Source organism: Plecotus auritus (assembly GCF_963455305.1).
Source record: "Plecotus auritus genome assembly, chromosome: 6".
NCBI lineage: Eukaryota > Metazoa > Chordata > Mammalia > Chiroptera > Vespertilionidae > Plecotus > Plecotus auritus.
The window spans coordinates 69,650,841-69,667,499 of record NC_137773.1 but is presented as its reverse complement, the minus strand read 5'-3'; the positions used below and the strand labels follow the sequence as shown (position 1 = coordinate 69,667,499).

At 38.7% G+C, this 16,659-nt stretch overlaps 1 protein-coding gene across 2 annotated transcripts in view; it reads right to left on the bottom strand.

The window, feature by feature from the left end:
- The window catches only part of PDGFC (platelet derived growth factor C), a 187,545-nt gene that overhangs the window by 68,679 nt on the left and 102,207 nt on the right, over window positions 1-16,659 (bottom strand). The window lies entirely within an intron of this gene.

The following is a 16,659-nucleotide window of genomic DNA, read 5'->3' as shown; positions in this document are numbered from 1 at the left end:
GACATAACCTCTATCTCAGTCTTCGAATAAGAAGTATATTCCTTATCCCTTATCAAATACTAAAGGCCCGATGCACAAAATTCATGCAAAAGTAGGCCTTCCTTCTCCCGGCTGCCAGCACCAGCTTCCCTCTGATACGCAGGACCTGGGCTTCCCTCCGGCTTCTGGCAGGCACCCAGGACCTGGGCTTCCCTCACAGCCCCGGCTTCATTCGGAAAATCGCTGGAAGGAGGTCTGGAAGGACATCCGGTCTAATTAGCATATTATGCTTTTATTATTATAGATAATACCAATCAGATTGGTTCAAAAAAGCAATAATAGAATGAAATCTGGTATAAAAGAAGATGCTTAATAAATGAAAGAAGTTTTTATTATCTAGTGAAAATTCTTAGTTTTCTAAACTTTCTAGTTTTTCACTCACCTATAGTGTTTAAGTTATAAGATTGTTTCCAAAAACTAACAGGAATTTTACTTATATTTTATATGCTTTTCTACCTTTTCTTCAGTAATCACTATATAGAATATATGCATATATATTTTTATATAACTTTGGGATATGTATACATGCACATATATACATACACACATGTGTGTGTATTTAGGGTATGAATATTAACAATATAGAATACATATAATGGGTGAAATTATACTTATATCACTTTCATTTTTATATTACCCTTTAGGTAAGTATATATTTACTTTAAGGATATTCATTATCAATCTATGCAATTATTGCAATATCCTAGAATACTTCAAAAATATAAAAAAAAATATGCACTCCAGAGACAGAGTTAGGTAAAGCTGGTATCAATTTATTTTAAAAAGGATTTAAGAAAAAACAAAAACACAAAAAACAGCAACAGAATTTCATAGACACAGACAATAATATGAGATGATAACCAGAAGGAAAAGATGGTGGGAGAGTTAGAAGAGGGTAAAGAGGGAATAAATGGTGTGTAAGGAGACTTGACTTGGGTGCTAAATACACCATACAATATACAGATGAGGTATTGTAGAATTGTACACCTGAAACCTGTATAATTTTATTAACTAATGTCACCCCAATCCTATAGAATAAAGAGCTAACATGCTAATTAGACCAGAGGGCAGAACGACCTTATGGAATGACCAGTGAGCAAGGGGCAGGGCCACAAGGCAGCTGGGGCTGCGAGGGCCGAGCCCCTTGCATGAATTTCACGCATCGGGCCTCTAGTAAATTCAATAAAAAAAGAGGTTTACTTAATAATTTTGAAACAATCAGTCTTCACTAAAGAACTGGATTCTGTGGAGACTAAAATAAACCATTTAATGGAAATTTAGTGCACTATAGACATGAATATTATCTCTGAGATTTCAAATCTTGACAAAAGAAAAGTAATTTAACCCCTTTTGTGGGAAATTTAGAATATCAGTAATTAGAGAAACAAGTCATCCTATTCATACCACATGTTAAAAGTATGAAAACAACTTTTTTGACTCTCATGTTCACTCTTTTTACTATGACAAAAGATTTATGGGATATATGAGATTATATATGAGATTATATTTCCCACAGAACCTGATTATATAGAGGACCTGATGAGAGAGAGAGAGAGAGAGAGAGAGAGAGAGAGAGAGAGAGAGAGAGAACTAATTTCTCAAGAAACAAAACAAAACAAAAATCTTCACATGAAAGGAAACATTTCAGATTGTTAGGTGATTTGATCACTGTTATAAGTCCTGCTAAGGCGATTACTTCATATTTTGCAGCAAGAAAGGGGAAATAAGAAATACTAGGCTTAGTGCCCACTTGGCTAAATCTGCCTTCCTGGGCAATATCCCTAGGCAGGGTTTTTTTGGCCTTAGGTTTGTTTTATTTTCCTCTTCACACTTTTGAAATTTTCCCTTGCTCTGTATTTATTTCTTTCCTTATCCTGTTAAAATGACCCCTTTAAGGTACTTTAATAGCCAGGATTCCTACCATAGCCTTTAATAGGTTCCTGTGCTACCAGAAAACTTAGCAGTTTTTTACAGTTTCAAACGTATCACTCACTTCATTTCCTCTTTTGCTCCAGATGTTTTCTCTTAGATTTCTCACTCCCTGACAGAAATAGGATAGCCTTTTTTATATTATCTCATGACTTCTATTTATATACCCAGAAATTTTTACCTACCTACTTATTACCTCAATTCCCCTCTCTGAAAAATGCCAGGAATCAATCATGCATTTCACTTCTTAATTGTATTAGTCCTATAGGTAAACAAGAATATAATAAAGATAAAGGTAAACATACCAAACCATTTGGTAATGTGAGAACCTCTGTTTAATATTATTTCAGTAATTTGATAGAAACAAACAGAAACTAGACCTCGTTAGTTCATAAAAGCTGTGTTAATTAACACACATATAGGCAAAATTGAGGTCCAACAAGTAGCCACTTATAGTCATTTATGGATTCTGGTTTCAATTACAAAGCTGTTTATATTTTCACTTAAACTAGAGTTTAAAACATGAAAATACACATTTATATGCCTTTAAAATATTGTATAGCATAGGGCAATTCTAAATATAAACTTAGACTATAAGCTCTTTACTGATAAAGGCAGAAACTGAACATTTTTTTATTTTTTATTTTTGTAATCTCCATGTCCCAAGACTCTATCTACTATGGGACACTATGGCCCAAGGACCCATTCTTTTTGGTTGGTCTAAGAACTGAAGTATTTCAAACGCTGAAGGAAAATAAAGATCAAGCAGTGGGCCTTCTCCTGGTACCCCCACCCCAAGCATTCGTTCAGGGATCTGATGAAACACAGACAACTTTCCATTCTACTTGGGAGCCTTTTGGCAACTGAGTAATTGTGGGTTACTTGGGGCTCTAGTTATTTGTGAACCTCAACCTGGGCGAGACTGCCTATTTCACCAGATGGCAAATATGATCACATTTTTAGTACAGCAACTCCAGCAGTAATATCCCTGTCATAGGTCAAGAACGTACTTTATATCACCAAGTTATGACTAATGGGTTCCAAGCACATAACGGCGGTACATTTTGTTGGATATACTTAGAAATTGCATAATGGCAACTTTTTAAACTACTGAGCATGGAATCCTTTGTTTTAGAGGATCCCGTGCTCAATATTTAAATGTTGATTGATTTAAGCTTCTCACTATCAATCTTATTACTTCCAACACTCCTCTTGGCACATGTTCACTTATTCTTCAGATTTGAGCTAAATATGACCTCCTCTGAGAAGCTGCCTGTGAGTCCCACAGCCAAAGGCTGCAGCGTTCCACAGCATGGTCCACACCACACCCATTACGATTTTGAATTATATGTTTTAAGTGCCTGTCCCTTTATGAGTCAATGCTTTCTGGAGGCCAGGGGCCCATCTAATAATTTTTTTAGTCCCCAAATTTAGCATAATATTTGGTGCATACATAGCAGGGACTAAATGAGTGTTGTGTGATGGATGGAGGTTGGTTGAGTGAGCTTACACTTACATCATATGCTAACATGCCCACATATATCCAAATATATAGAGACAGAGCACGCCACCAAATAGTCATGATTATACAGGTATTGAAGTATTCCTATGTAAGTAATATTTATACTCTTGATTGTTTTTTCCTTTTCCCCCCCAGTTCTGGCTATTCACAAACAAGCATGACTAATTGTCTTTAAAAATGCAAATAGCTTTTTAAAAAAGACACTAGACTTCATTCAAATTAATAAATCAGACACTGTTTTTTGAAATTCTTTATAATGTTATCATCCTTCATATTCTCGCATACTGGCCATTAATGTGGTGAGCACTTTGATTTCGCTGTATATACTTGGCAAACTAGCTTAATACTTGTGTTGCAACTAGCTGTATTTTAATTCTTCAGCTTAGCTGCTTACTGTTTCTTTTCCAAATCTGTCTCTGACTAGGAAGCTCAGCTAACTGAGGACACATACCTCACCCTCAGTGGTGGTCACTAAACTGAATAAAGGTTATAAAAGTAATTTTCATGACTTATTTTCTAGTAAACTCAACACTTATTTTTATTACCAATCATTCTCTTTATTTTTTAAAAAATATTTTTTTATTGATTTTTTACAGAGAGGAAGGGAGAGGGATAGAGTGTTAGAAACATCGATGGGGGAGGAACATCCATCAGCTGCCTCCTGAACACTCCTTACTGCGTATGTGCCCGCAACCAAGGTACATGCCCTTGACCGGAATTGAACCTTGGACCCTTGAGTCCGCAGGCCGACGCTCTATCCACTGAGCCAAACCAGTTAGGCAGGGCACCAATCATTCTCTTTACCTAAACATTTTACCTTTTCCAAGGAAAGAAACAAGCAAGACTAAAGATGAGTTTTTCTTTCTAATTCTTCCCACCTGCTTTCTTAAACAGTAGATTAATGAATTATGAAGTGTTCTGTAGTTCATCCCTTTCCTTCTCACATATAGCCCATCTCACAAATTGTTAGTTCATCTATCTTTGTTTATTTCAAAATATTTTTGTTTATTTCTTCTCTTAGGACAGAAATTCATCCAGATTACTCCAATAGCCTCCTCTAAAGACTCCCTAACCCATACTTTTCCTCCTCCACCCTCCACACACCATTTCTCTACACCACTGTGAGACTTTTTGCTTTAAAAACAGGCCTATTTTATCATGCCATTTTCATAGAACATACAAGGACACACATGTCATACACAAAACCATCAATAGTAATTTATTTTCTTCTTTGTCAAGTCAGAAGTTTAGACATTCTATTTTTCATTTAAATTTAATACATATAATTCTGGGTTACAGGTTGGTATTTTGAGAGTTGGGTTCATATAAGCCTGTTTTTGAGAAACCAATCACTGTTCAATGTGCCATTCATATCAGATTTTGAGTTATCTCAGCTAAAGGCTACATTCCAGTGGTGAACTCATGAAGGTAAATATGAACTGTTGATGTATCTTGGCAGCCATCCTGCTGGTGACCTCCTACCAGCCTGTTCATGTCTGTTCAGATGTCTATACTTTGCAAATACATTCTTTTCTTCACAATTTAGCATTTAATTTCAAATTATCTTGTTTCATTCCAGCAAAAATATCTAGTTTAGATGCTCCCTGAGGGCTAGGGTTATATTAACATTTCTGCTCAATTGCTCAGGCCTCATTAACGTGGGTGGGTGTTCAATAAGCATATATTAAATCTCTCATTATAGGAGCATCAATTCACATCCCCTAACCAAAGCCCAGTAAACAAGAGCATAATTAAACTTGAACTTTGTTCCAATTGTAAAAGATTTGATGACCACAAATTCCTATTATTAGCAAACAGTTTGAGGATGGAATTATATATTGTAAACCTATGGCTACTTTATTATCAAAATCATCAAATATGAAGTCAATTGTTCAAGTGATCATGACTTTCTTAATGATTTAAACTCTTTTACAAGGTGTTATTTTTATTTAGTTTTAGGATGAACAGAAAAGACCGATAATGATGTTTTATCTTGCCCAGCAAATAATCTAACAGCTAATAGAGATAGTGAGAATTCTATTCTTGTATAATACTAAACCTTAGAGCAAAGGTGTGGATACCATCCCTACCATTTACAACTCTGTATATTTGGACAAATTTATATCCTCTTTTAGCCTTTATCCTCCTTTGTAAAATAGGGATAATACCTACTGTGAAGGGTTGTTGGAAGATTAGAGTTTATGTGGGTAACTAATTAGCTCAGGGTTTGGCAAAGAAGAGGTGCTCAATAAATGGTAGACTTTATTACATGGCACCTATCTGCTTGGGTTCTCTACCAGGCCCTCAGCCTGGGAGCATCAGAAAAGGAATGCAGTCTGTAAGCCTGCAACCTACAGAGGTCATCTTCTTCCTCCACTCATCCTTTAACACAATATATATACATATATATATATATATATATATATATATATATACACATATATATATATATATGTGTGTGTGTATGTGTGTGTGTGTGTATATATATATACATATATATATATGTGTGTGTGTGTGTGTGTATGTGTGTGTGTGTGTGTGTGTGTGTGTGTGTATATATATATATATATATATATATATATATATATATATATATATAGTGATTTCAGAGAGGAAGGGAGAGGGAGAGAGAGATAGAAACATGAATGATGAGAATCATTGACCGGTTGCCTCCTACATGCCCCCTACTGGGGATTGAGCCTGCAACCAGGCATATGCTCTGACCAGAATTGAACCCTGACTACTAAGCGACACCAGCTGGGCCCTTCCTTTCTTTCTTCCTCCCTCCCTTTCTTTTTCTTTCTTCCCTTCACTTTTCCTTTTTTCCCTTTCTTTTTATGCTACCTGGAAAATTCTGAATAGATTTCAAAGCTTCCTTTTTTATCTTCTAAGAAATTATTCATATTAAAATTGTTGAGCTATATTAATAAGTAACTGAATTTTGCTAAGCTCAAAATGATAAGTGTCATAATTTGCAGCAAGATGTCTTACTATTAACAGTCACTCATTTGGAAGTTCTTAATCTAGATAAATAGTAGGTAAACTGATCAGAGAGATTTTTTCCCCCTCAAAATACCCTAGGATAATATATAGTGCAGGCCTCATTTCCAGCGAGTTTAACCGCAATGCCTCAGCAAAAACAGTGCCTACCACAATCCCGTGAAATAATTTTAGAAGCAATAAATTATGACTGGTTCCATTTACACAAATATTTTGATATCATGAACTAGCTTGCTTGTTCAAACTGAGGGGCTAAGATGGAAAGCTGCAGATAGAAAGGTCAAGAAGGAGATGGTGTTTTTAAGTTACTGCATGGGGTTTCTGTGGAGAAAGGAGTAGGGGGTTAAATCAGCTGCCATATGGGGAAACAGTCTGTCTCCCAGCAGATGGGAGCATAGTGTACTTCAGATTTGAAAATGTATTCAAACATTTTTCAAGTGCTGAAACAGAGATGAGGAATAACTTTTTTTGGTGGGAAAAAATCTTTGGGCTATGAAATTTCAAAATGAATTGTATGTCCAATATTATTCATAACAATGGAAGCATACTGAATCAAAAAATTCTTGGTTCCATTAAATTTAGGAATTCTTCATGGTCTTGAGTCATACAGTGAAGAGCTTGAAAATAGCAAAAGAAACAGCTGAGCACCTGATGGATGTCCAAGCAGCAACATTTTTGTCATATTAAACTTAATTTAAAGGAAGAAGATTCTTAAAGCTCAAAAATGGAAAGGAAAGGGGCTAGCTAGGTAAGACACGGGTAATGTTACATTACTCCCTCAGAACAGGTGTGGGATGATGAAAGAATGAACAGGACTATGTTATAGCAATGGCATTTCCAGAAAGCTACTTTTACTGAACTGATTACAATGTGGAGTTTATCAAAATATTAAGAATTTACCATTTAAAACTAGTGTCAAATTAAAAATGGATTTTAATCCTAGGTATCATGTATAAATCATTAGTTTAAGAAAGATGAAGTGATTTTTTCCAGAAAAACAGAAAAGTTATAGTATCTTAAACCATAATATTTACAAATAACTTTTATAAAACTACTAGAGGCCTGGTGCACGAAATTCATGCATGGGGTGGGGGGTCCCTCAGCCCGGCCTGCACCCTCTCACAATCCAGGACCCCTCTGGATCAGGCCTAAACTGGCAGTCAGACATCCCTCTCACAATCCAGGGCCACTGGCTCTTAACCACTTGCCTGCCTGATCACCCCTAACCACTCGCCTGCCTTCCTGATCACTCCTAACCACTTGCCAGCCTGCCTGATCACCCCTAACCACTCGCCTGCCTGCCTGATCTCCCCTAACGGATCAGCTGCCTGCCTGATCGCCCCTAACTGCCTCTGTGTCAGCCTCCGCCACCACAGCTTCATCCGGAAGGACGTCTAGAATGACATCCAGAAGGTCATTTGCCTGTCCAGTCTCATTAGCACATTACGCTTTTATTATTATAGATTACCTTTTTGAATGAAGGCAAGACAAATGTCAGTTTCTCCATATATTTGTGAATATTCTAGGAAAATAGTTCAGTGTTGGAAGAGACTTAAATCTTCATGTGGAACCCAAGATTATATTTTAAACTGTATTTTAAGCATAGAAGGATAAAGCAGGCTAAGTGATTATACCAAAGCCATAGAAATAGCGGTAAATGACAAAAGTGAATCTGAAACATGTTGGGCATTCTAAGCAAGCCAGCATTCTTCCTAGTAAATTAAACTCCCTCATTTAAGTAAATTTCCAATTCATCCTACCAAAAAAAGCTAAAGGATCGGTATGGTACCTGCACAATAGGAAATTCTCATTTCCCAAATTAGCAATGGTTCCCCTCACTATCTGAAAGGAGAGTGTTCTTATGTATACTGAAACTGCATAAAGTAAAGAAGCAATTACCATTAATTGATATGGGAAAAATTAGGAGTGTTTCCAAACCCAAAATTCAATATACATACAATGTCTTTATCTTGTTCACCATGATGGAAACACCTTAATTAGCATAACACCCTTCAGAGGTCTCTTGGGCTTTTTGGATATCTTAGGACTCATCTTGCTAACCCACACACAAAATGAGTCGAGATAGAGCACAAATGCTGACAGGCACAGTTCAAAGTGATGGTGGCTTGATGCTGAGATGCTGATGATGTAGTTTCCAGGGAAAGAGCTTGGAAGTTTGCCACAATGGCTTGGTTTGCCTGCTGCCTCTATAACACTCACTGCAAAACAGATGCTCAACACTATCCTCTTCAGATTTCTTTCAGTTAGCAAAAAAATGGTACTAAGTTTCATGAAAGCAAAGTGGAGTAATGCAAATTTATGCAAAGCAGAGGGATACCTGTGGGTATCTACCTATAGTTAGTTATTAATTGCCCACCTCTGAGAGAATATGAATACACAGAGGTCTCCCCAATGGTTCCTAAGCCAGGGACTGGCTTATACAAGCATCCATCATAACCAACATTCAGTTTCAACTTACCTGAGGCAAGTCATAAACCATTGCCTTAGATAATCACTGTGATAAATTAAGGTAAGGTTCTCTTGATTTGTCTTAATGAAATGTTAAGTTGAAGTGAGGTCCTTTTCATAGTGTTTTTCTTTAAATATGCTAATCCAACAAAAGAACATTCTCCTTGATTTCTATGAGATTGTCTACTAGTATATACCAGTAGAAAATCCTTTATTATTCACTTGTTTTCTGAAAGTTTTACTGAATGATAACAGTTGCTTCTACTTTCACAGAGTCAGTCTATTGGGACTCATAGTTCTGCTACTTTGCCTACAGTAAATATGGAATAGGAGATAATATTCAGATCATTCCTTCTGCTGAAAGTGGAGGTAAATATGAACAACATTGCCAAGGAAGCAGGCAAAGTGGTCCTTAACTGCCATTCTCTTCCTTCACATGTGAATCAGATGCAATAAAATCGTTTAAGCTTAATTTGGAAGGGTTTTGTTAAATATATTAATTTAAACTTTGTTAATTACATAGAAAAACAATAATCCTTTTGTAAAATTTATATATTTTCCAGTCACTGCCAAAACCATTAGAGGAGAAATCAAATAATAATTAGAAATAATTTTATCAATCACTTAGAAATAAATCCTAAGTCAGCACCTGCCTGTATTATAAATGCCAGCGGAGGTAGCCTATTTAAAGATCGATTTCTGCTCTAACCAGTTTGGCTCAGTGGATTAGAGCATCAGCCTGTGGACTGAAGGGTACTGGGTTCAATTCCAGACAAAGGCACTTCAGTTGCAGGCACTCAGCCCTGGTTGGGGGCACTCAGGAGGCAAACAACGGATGTCTCTCTCACATTGGTGTTTCTCACCCTCTCCCCTCCACTATCTCTAAAAATCAATGGAAAAAATTTCCTTGGGTGAGTATTAAAAATAGTAATAATAAATATTTACTTTTTTCTAAGGTAAGCTGTTCCATAAAAAGAGATTTGAACAGAGTCTAACTCTCTAAGATTTGGCGCCAGGTGAATGAAAGAAAGTATATTATTTGAAAGCTCATAGAGCAAAATATTATTAACATAATGTTGGAGATAACGGCATAAATCCTTGAAGAAGCTGAGAAAAGAGAGACTATTGTAGAAATGTCACAATATCTAAAACTAGAAGCCCAATGCACAAATTTTGAGGGGGGGGGGGTTCCCTCAGCCCAGCCTGCACCCTCTCCAATCTGGGACTGGCTCCTAATCACTCACCTGCCTGCCTGCCTGATTGCCCCTAACCGCTTCTGCCTGCCAGCCTGATCACCCCCTAACTGCTCCCCTGGTGGCCTGACCGATGCCTAACTGCTCCCCTGCCAGCCCAATTGCCCCCAACTGCCCTCCCCTGCCAGCCCAATCGCCCCCAACTGCCCTTCCCTGCCGGCCTGATAGCCCCTAACTGCCTCTGCTTGCCTGATCACCCCTAACTGCCCTCCCCTGCTGGCCTGATCTCGCCCCCAACGGCCCTCCTCTGCTGGCCAATTTGGTTCTGATTGGTCAGTTTCTCTGCCAGTCAGTGTCAAAAGCTCTGCCTCCTAGGCAGCCATTGGCTCCTCACAGTTGACCCAGATTTGGTTCTGATTGGTCAGGTTCTATGCCAGTCAGTGTCAAAAGCTCCGCCTCCTAGGCAGCCATTGGCTTCTCACAGTTACCCAGATTTGGTTCTGATTGGTCGGTTTGTATGCCAGTCAGTGTCTCTTAACCTATTAATGGGGCCTGATCAGAAAGGCGGGGCTGATCAGCAGCCCAGGTGGAGGCCTGGAGAGAAATGGAGGCGCGGCTGCTGACCAGGCCCAGAGCTAAAGAGAGAGGCAAGTGCTGATCAACAACTGCCACCGAGGCGACAGATCAGACCCTTCTTCTCTCTTCAGGCCTCTCTCTGGGCCTGATTCACAGCCCCCTCAGCAGTCAGTGCTGGGTGACTGTGCCTGCAGCTGTAGCTGTCAGTGCTGGGTCGCCATGGCAACCCAGCACTGACTGCAGGACTGACTTCCGGTTGGTCAAGCCTCCCAGTTGTTGTGGATATGACAGACCCATGGTTTTTATATATTAGGATGTGTACATTTATAAGTCCTTTATTATTGATTAGTACTCTGTTACTCTTGTGTGGTTTTTTTGGTTTTTTTTTTATAAAATAGTATAAATAAATAACTAGCTAACTAGTAATATGGGTATTTCTTTGGTCCTGGAATTTGCCCATATTTTAGCCATTGTGCCAATTGCACAATTCAAAGAAGAGATGTCATCATTACCCCAGTGATAGCAAGGCAGCCACTGAAAGTAAAGGCATGACACAAGAATGGCATCACAATATTCCCCAGGTCCTCAAAGAGTGCAAACTAGAAAACTCTTTTTGAATCAATGTAGGAAAGTGATCTCTGGGCAATAAACAAACAGGGAAGGTGGTAAAGGGAAGGCAGGAAAGAGATGGCAATATTGGGGGTAAAAGAGACAAAAATAAAATGCAAGAAAAAAGGTAAAGTCTCCATGACAGACAGACACTGGGTGAACCAGACATGAGTTTTGGGAGTTACAGGATACATTCTTTCTCTTCTTGGAATGTTGATTTTGAACATTTCAAAACATAAAACCAAAACATCTCATTAGCCAAGGGCAGAGTCCCTTGATCTCAGACTTGGTCAGGTCCCCACCCTTCATTTTCAGCCCTCTTGGGAAGTTTTTTTTTTTGTTGTTGTTGTTTTTTTTTTTTTTTTACATTACAAAAGTAATTGCTACAGAGGTCAAAGGATAACAAAACTATAAATTATGCCGTTGAGCAAACTACAGTCAAGAGCTGCTGAAAAGGGCACTGGCAAAAATCTTCACTGTAAAGGAAACTTTATTCTGTGGCCAAAAGTGCAGGTAGCAAAAACAGGAAGTGTGAATTTGAAAGCTGACCTTCAGCTCCTTTTGGTCCTTATCACTGAGAATGGAGATTGTTATTTTTGTACCACCACCACCTCTTCCTCTTACCAATGGGGGAAAAAATAGTTTTCTGCTTTCAGAGACAATGTCTCCACCAATCACAGTTCATTACTTGGCTTAGGGATGGGCACAAGACCCAAATCTTGACAAACACAGTAACATATGACCCTATCCCCTACTATGGTAACTGGTCCAGGGATGGATACTGAGTTCAAAATAGACCAATCAGCCCTGGCTGGTTTGGCTCAGTGGATAGAGCATCAGTCTGGGGACTGAAGGGTCTTAGGTTCGATTCCAGTCAAGGGCACATGCCCAGGTTGCAGGCTGGATCCCCAGAAGGAGGCATGTGCAAGAAGCAGCCGATCAATGATTCTCTCTCATCATTGATGTTTCTATCTCTCTCTTCCTCTCCTTTCCTCTCTGAAATCAATAAAAATATCTTTAAAAAAACAACAACATGCCAAAACCGGTTTGGCTCAGTGGATAGAGCATCGGCCTGCAGACTGAAGGGTCCCTGGTTCGATTCCGGTCAAGGGCATGTACATTAGTTGCGGGCACATCCCCAGTGGGAGGTGTGCAGGAGGCAGCTGATCGATGTTTCTCTCTCGTTGATGTTTCTAGCTCTCTATCCCTCTTCCTTCCTCTCTGTAAAATATCAATAAAATATATTTTAAAAATAAAAAAAAAAACAACAACAGACCAATCATAACTCTTTCAAGAACTTTTACAGGAAGAGTCCTTGTCTCCTTCAAAGATTGTAAGTGCTAAAATATTGGTACTTCTGGGCCTTTTTCTTCTAGTATGTGAAGACAGACTGATTGAGAATGGAGTCAACCACAGGGAAGCAAGTCTATAGAGGTGGAGCAAAAACGACAGAATGGCATTGCTCAGAAATTTTTACTAACATAATCCAAATATTTTCTTTTCAAGATTGTTACAGTCATTGGCTAATTATTTGTGGTCATCTGAAACTGAGAGTCTTACAGTTACACTTTCTGGTATAAATCTCACTATTTTTAAATTTATGCCACAATTTATTAGGAAAATATTTTGTTAAGGCACAGCTGTAGCAGAATTGTAATATTCCTAGACATGTAGACATGATGTAATATAGGTCTGTATCATCTGCTTTTCTCAGAGCTCATAGAAATCCAGACTAACCCTCTTCTCCATAATATAATGACCATTTAAAATTCTAAGTTATTCCTTGGGTTGTCTAATAGAAATATTTATTTTTCGTTAATCTTCACCTGAGGATATTTTTTCCATTGATTTTTTAGAGAGATGGAAAGAAAGAGGGAAAGACAGAGAGAAATATCAATGTGAGAGAAAAACATCAATTGGTTGCCTCCCACAGGAGCCCTGACCAGGGCTCAGGCTGGGGAAGAGCCTACAACCAAGATATGTGCCCTTGAATGGAATCAAACCCAAGACCCTTTGGTCCTCAGGTCAATGTTCTATCCACTGAGCCACACCTGCTAGGGCTAGAAATATTTCTAATGTCAAAAATATTGAAACTGGCAATTTCCAACGTCATTATTAGCTAAGTAAACAATATTGTCTTCTTTTATTTCAATTGTATGGTCATGCAACTAAGGAATACTTTATGTTGTTGTCAAAAAACAATTATTTCCTTATAATTTTATCACCCACAGCCTACACTGGCAATGTAAAATTGATGTAAGAAACCTATACTCTCCTTGAAAGCTATATCTACTAGAACAAACCACAGACAGTGAATATTTGAATTTTGAGGTCTGCTTGGCAGGGTAAATTCATCCTCACACAATTCTCCATGATAATTAATAATAATTATTTAGACACTGCTACCAGTAAGATACACAGTTGTGATAAGAGCTAGAAAATGGTCAACAAAGCTATCTAACTATAATCAGTTACAGTATAACTGTTCTCCATATTTACCATATCCTGGGACTGGTGGCATTTTGTTTTATTTGACTGTTTACTTGTCTGTCTGACTCCTTACCCAGACTAAGCTAGACAAGGGTCTGAGCCATTTCCTACTCACTACTGTCATCCTATTACCTACCACAGTGCTCATGCTCAAGAAGTGCTTGTTGAATGTAAGAGTAAATAAATGAGCAAATATTAATGCCACATTAATTCTATTATAAACTGCAGGAAAAGATGAAAATATTCAAAATATTTTTTAATTTTAAAGAAAACTAATAATTTTTGATCACCTATAGATTACATGAAATAATAAAAGCAATGTCTTGTTTGTGAAGTTAAAAGATACAAAACTAAAACCCACAATAATTATCATATGCATACTAATGAGAAGTGGGGTTAACTGTACTTAACCAGCTTGGATGATAGGACAAAAACACCCACCAGTGTTTCTTTGTAATTACATGACATTACTATTTTATTGTCATCATTATTGCCCAGGCAATTAACTTTACTCTTCATTACATGAACTTCCCAAAAGAACCATTAACTTCTTCAACTGAAAGTATTAACATTGATGAAACTCTTCCCTAAAATACCCTTCCTTGTTTCCACCAAATGTAAACTATTTAATCCTGATTCTTACCCATCTTAACCAAGTCTCCACATTGAAAGATCCATTTTTGGCTTTGCTTTTCCTCCCCAGAGTCTACTAAAGCTGTTAACATGGTCTTCTCTGTCACCAAGGTAAGCAATAAACTCAGCTCTGTCTTATCAATATAGTGTGGTGGTATCTGGGGAGTTAACATTCACAGTAGTTAAAATATTCTCAGGTAATTTTATATTTTGGGAAGGGAGTAAACATTGATTGGTTTTAGATATTAAGTTAATATGCATTCCTAGGTAGCCATTATAAACAGACTATTTATTAAGGTAAACAAATGATCTAACCTATATGCGTTGACATAAGCTAACTTTAAAAAATATCATATTGTTTCGTTTTGCTTGTTTTGAAATGCATAGCAAGTCACAAAAGTAAACACTCAAAATTATCCCATTGATATATATTTCAAAACAGGCAAAAAATAATTTACTTTTTATAGGACAGTACATATGGAAATATATGCATAAAATTATAGAGAAAATCAAGATATGAAGTGAAAAAAAAGCTAAAGATATTAATTAGAAATGCAGGGATAAGAGGGGTAATCAGGGAAAAACATAAGGAGGGGACTTCAGAACTATTATTGAAAGAGTCACATTTTTTTTTAATATATTTTATTGATTTTTTACAGAGAGGAAGGAAGAGGGATAGATAGTCAGAAACATCGATGAGAGAGAAACATCGATCAGCTGCCTCTTGCACACCTCCCACTGGGGATGTGCCCGCAACCAAGTTACATGCCCTTGACCGGAATCGAACCCGGGACCTTTCAGTCTGCAGGCTGACGCTCTATCCACTGAGCCAAACCGGTTTTGGCGAAAGAGTCACATTTTTAAGTTGAGTCTCATACTGTCTGAGTTAAGTCACAACATAGGTTAGACATGCTGAATGATAGTTCATTTATTATTATTTAACTAGAGGCCCAGTACACAAAATTCGTGCATGGGGTGGGTGTCCCTCAGCCCAGCCTGCACCCTCCCCAATCTGGGACCCCTCGAGGGATGTCCGACTGCCTGTTTAGGCCTGATCCCACTGGAATCGGGCCTAAACGGTCAGTCGGACATCCCTCTCACAATCCAGGAGTGCTGGTTCCCAACCACTCGCCGGCCTGCCTGCCTGCCTGCCTGTCTGATTGCCCCTAACCACTTCTGCCTGTCAGCCTGATCGACGCTTAACTGCTCCCCTGCTGGCCCGATTGTCCTTAACTGCCCTCCCCTGCCCGCCTGGTCACCCTAATTGTCCTTCCCTACAGGCCTGGTTGCCCCCAACTGCCCTCCCCTGCTGGTCCAGTCACCCCTAACTGCTCTCCCTTGCTAGCCTGGTTGCCCCCAACTTCCTTCCCCTGCAGGCCAGGGTCCCCCCCCCCAACTGTCCTTCCCTGCAGGCCTGATTGCCCCCAACTGCCCTCCCCTGCAGGCCTGGGTCCCCCCCCCGAACTGTTCTCCCCTGCAGGCCTGGGTCCCCCCAACTGTCCTCCCATGTAGGCCTAGTCCCCCCCTCCAGCTGCCCTCCCCTGCTGGCCTGGTCCCTTCCAACTGCCCTCCTCTGCTGGCCATCTTGTGGCAGCCATCTTGTGTCCACATGAGGGTGGCCATCTTTGACCACATGGGGGCAGCCATCTTGTGTGTTGGAGTGATAGTCAATTTGCATATTACTCTTTTATTGGATAGGATTATTAACATACATTATATACATACACACATATATAACAATTCCTCTCCCATAACACAAATCATTCAGCATGCAGGTATCATGTAGCTCTCTTGGCATTGACCTGTGGGAATTGGAATTAGGGGAAGAGGCACGAGAAAGTACTAATACTATGGCTACTGCTACTATTGTAACAAAGCCCTTTGTCTCTGGCCCAAGAGGCTCCTGTCTTCTATTGGCATTCATGAAGTTGTGGTAGGCTAACTGGCTACTTTGAAATGGTACAATATCTTAAACCTTTCACAACTTTTGACAATATTAAGAAATCCTATCTATGAAAAGAATACAAGTGGTAAAGTTTATAGCATGGTGAAAAACTAAGATGGGTGGTAGGAAAATGGGTTTTAGCATTGATGTAGGTATAAAATATGAATGATATATAGGGAAGACACTTCTCCATATCTCTAAAGATAGCTAGGACAGCTTCTATTCTCAAAGTCTAAGATTATAGATGTAAGAAA